Genomic DNA, 4,392 nt, shown 5'->3' with positions numbered 1-4,392 from the left:
GGAGTGAACTACACATTGGGTGACGACAGCCGCCATTACAATATGAGTGTTTCCATAGCAGCATGTCGCATCCTTTGCCTGACACATCCTCGACCCACGCCACAACCAGGGAAAAGATTTTCATTCAAAACAATTGCATTCAGTATAGCAAAAAACTGAAAGACAGTTTAGGACCGCATCAAATACGGATACTCGTGTGACATGATGTGCTATCACAAAAAAAGACTGAGAAAGGCCCCCTGACTGAACAGCAAGGAGAGTAAATCTCTCTGAAATATTTGATAATTGCACCTTAACTGAGATAGCCTAATTGAAAATCTTAATCTGTCTTTGATATTGACATGCCAAACAAAATGAATTACTCTAATAGCCTTCAATGAAACCTCGGCTGGAGGGATGTCTCTTTAAAAATGTTAGAACCTTGTATTAGCGACGCGTTCTAAGATTTAAAGATGTAAATAAAACTATGAGGCCTATAGTTTTCCCAGATCAATTAACTATGCCTTTAAAATATCCTGGACTCCATTAAAGATTTCATTGTGAACCAGGTTTCTGTCTTTTTTTTTGAAAATTCAAAGTGCATTGTAACTCCCTGAATTTAAAGGCGTTTTCTCACAGTGGGTTAAAATACGTCAAACTGCCTGGAGAAATAGTATGGTCATTAACTGAGGCATCCAGCTTGGCTTGGTTTTGGCAGGCAAATGCCTCAGTGACCATTCAGTTCTATGGGAGAGGTTGCATTAATCAAATGAGAAGCATGTCTCTCTCAGACGACAACTGGTAGACTGTGGGAACCATTGGTGGAGTTCATGTACTGAACTTGAGGAAACCCTTCCCACCCCTTATATGACAAAGCCAAATATATTCTATTGAAAACTCCTGGTTTTTATGGACCAATGGCATAAGTTGAATTTGCAATGTCAAGATCATATGGTCTAGCCTGTATTCAGGGCCAGCTCAGGAAGCAAAAATGTACACAACTTGAAAAATACTCTATCGCTCTGGAAATTGTGCTGTAGTGATAAAACAGCAAAAAGGATGCTAGAATATATTGCCCAATGTATTGTCCAAGGAGGAATGAATATATCAATATTATTTTATCATTTCAGAATACATTTACATTGCCATGTCCAGTTAATGGCACCTTTCTTTAAAAAGCACATGGTATACTATTATAAAAGGAATTGAAACACTTAATCATTTCATGTTAAGCAACAGGGGATTGGACTGGTTTCAGACTTTACTTTTTAAAATAAAGTTTTACATTAATATGATATAAAATAGCAGTAAAACAAGGGGGCATAGGTGGAAATTAATACAAGACCAAGTCTGAGATATTGTAGGATATACTCTGTATTGAAAACAATGTTATGAACTTACATTGACTGATGCTAATGAAAATTTAGCATCATCAGACCTTCTCATGTTGCTATTATCTTGTCTGGTACAGGATGGCAGCATTGTGTGTTGTGTAAAATGGGGTAACTATCTACATTTAGTTTTCATTAACTGTTGCTCAAGTGCAAATATGCACCAGCTTCACTTTCATGTGTTCCTTGTGTTTGCTCCAATAACTTTATCATTGTGTATCAGAGTGGATTGTTTTCTGCAGAGGTTTAGTTGTGCCTCTAAATGTACCCTGCTGCAGAAACACGGAAAGATACTTAAAGAATTACTTGTAGTTTGGATGAAATATCAATTTTTCTTGCTGCACTGTTAAAAGTCAGAAAATTAGTTTAATACACTTGGTACTAAGCCTTTAGTCTGCAGTAACCACAAAAATAGGAAAACAATTGAGAATGTTATTTATGCATAGATGTGAGTTGAATTATTAGAAAAATCCATAAAATTAGGGGTGCCACCCTTGAAAAGCAAACTACTGGCGGCAAACAAGATGCATTGCCCATGGGGCTGCTTTTACTTTCAAATCAGTATTTTGACTGACAGCCTGTGCTTTGTAATGCATGTTGACATAATACACTAGTGCATTAGAGTTTCCTATTTTCACCCATCCTCAAAGAAGACTGTGAATTTCATTGTGTGTTGCCACAGGACACCATAGTCACAGCGTTTATGCACACTTTGGAAATTCAAAGCAAAATTTATGTTCTGGATGATAAAAATTGCTATAGCACAATAAGCTATGTAGTTGGAAGTTCATACTCTTTTGCCTTCAAAACTAAACATACAGTTGTTTTTCTTCACATTTATTAAATGATTAATTATAGAACAAACTATACTCAGTTTTACAAAAGCCTGTTTACAAAAATACAGGAGGTCGATAAATGCACATGAAAATACCGGTCATGCAGGTAAAAGATAGTTGCTATCAGGTAGCCTACTGGGTGGCCATTATCTTCAGAATACTTGGTACTTGACAGGTCACAGGTCATTTAGTAGCCAGCTATGGTTCATGAAGAATGGACAGTCAGCTTATCAATAAAACTGAAAAACATAAACAAGATATTTGCACTTGTTTTCATCTTAAATGGACTGATTCAGTATGTCACAATGACAAGTGCAATTTATTCAGTAATAGGGTAGCAAGAAAATTCTGAAATATTATTAAATAAATGTTTGTATGAAACAAATGTGAGATTAAAATTTGTGACAAAAGAACAAATGTCTTCCTCTAGACAGGACAACATTGTTGAACATCTAAAAATTCACTTGCTATGATATTAGACCTCTCTGCAGCCTCTGAAATATTTCCTACCCATGTAAATTATTAGTTACATTTACCTCTCCCTTTTATTCTTTTTTTTTTTTAGGAAATTGGGGTGTGTTGTTCTCTACCATATGTATGCTTTCCAAAACCAACATACAAAATGATTACTTAAGTCAGCTCTATTGTCCAGTAAGAACAATATAGACAATAGGGTCTATTAGAGTTATTGAATTAGGATTGATTTTATGCTAAAGATTTTACTGTATACTTTTGTCATGCGAACAAAGCAAACTAAAATTTAATTGGAAAAAATTTAAAGGGAGGGGTACTTCAGGGAAAAAATTTGCCTCTAACACAAACATGAATGCTGATTTACACCTGCCAACTACAGTAGGCTGTGGGTCTGAGAACTTACACGTCTGTGTTTCCATCAAAGTCACAGTCATCCTGCTTTACCCAGCTCACCTGTTCAGTCATCTCATTCTTTCTTTCATTTCCCCCTCATCTTCCCCTCTCCCAGTTGTTATTTGAATGAAGAGTTGCTAGCAGCACAACTAAGGTAAAAGAGGTTGCTTTTGCTTGTTTCAGTGTTCTGAAATGTGCCTTTGTGACTTCATTTTCACCCTTTCATTCTTGAAGTTCACATCCTGTTTAGACTTGGTGAGTTTGCAAAATATCTTCTGCCATTTATTTCCTGTTTTAAATTAAGGAACTACATTTTTTAAACTAGCCTGTTAGTTCAGTTTTAAAATAAAAATGAGTAAGTTGTGATAATGGTAATGTCAGAACCAGTGATTTGTATGAAATGCACAATTCTCTTTTGCCCCATTGTGCCTTGTGAGAATTCTGTGTTACCCTGTTTGACATGCTCAGCTCACTGGAATTAGAATTCAATGAAATGTAGCAGTCTTATGAAACCATGTTAGTGCAGGTTATTTATACTTGCATTGCAGTTTAAGAAATTATATAGAATGCTTCACAGGTCAGAAAAGGGTTTAAAATGTGGCAGTTGTAATGAAAAATGAATAGGCCTAATGGACAAGCCCACAGGCTGTGTGTGGACTAGCTCTATTCAGCTGGCAGGCACACAATGGCACCCTGCGTACCTCACATGCAATGAGAATTATTCACATTCTGTTCGCTCAGCTTCAGCTCCAATGTGCATCTGAGAGGAGAAGATTTTTAAAAAATTAGTCTAAGAAGAATAAATTACATTTTTTCACACTTGGCAGTGATGATAATCAATACTGTACAGGCTGTAATTTTAATTATCCAAGACGAGGGGAGATAAGAACACAAAAGAGGGGAAAGAAGAATCTGTGGCAGTTGTATGGTTATGTGTGAGCTTTTTTGTTTGTGTGTGTTTGTCTTAATATGCGCTTATGCATGCATGTGTGTGCATTTGTGTATGGAGTGCATCTGGAACACTGCGATGAAGACTGTGGGGAGACTGCTGACTCACTCCACGGCTGAAGAAGAAATTAAGTGCTGTGCTGAAAGCAGCAAATCTAATTATAAAGAGTGATATGAAGCACAATGGTGAAGAAAGCAGCAGCTGCATCAGGAAGGAAACAGGGGAAACAGCAGGGGTGAACAGGGACATTCTCTCCAATGTAATTCTAAATCAATGGGGTCCAGAGCAGTACAGTCATTTCTTTCATTTACATGGTGTATGCATCACAGGAGCAATAAGAACAACTGTAATGGTAAGTGAAGAATAGCAT

This window comes from Anguilla anguilla, chromosome 13 (genome assembly GCF_013347855.1).
Source record: "Anguilla anguilla isolate fAngAng1 chromosome 13, fAngAng1.pri, whole genome shotgun sequence".
NCBI classification, from domain to species: Eukaryota; Metazoa; Chordata; class Actinopteri; order Anguilliformes; family Anguillidae; genus Anguilla; species Anguilla anguilla.
This window is presented reverse-complemented; position numbering follows the sequence as displayed.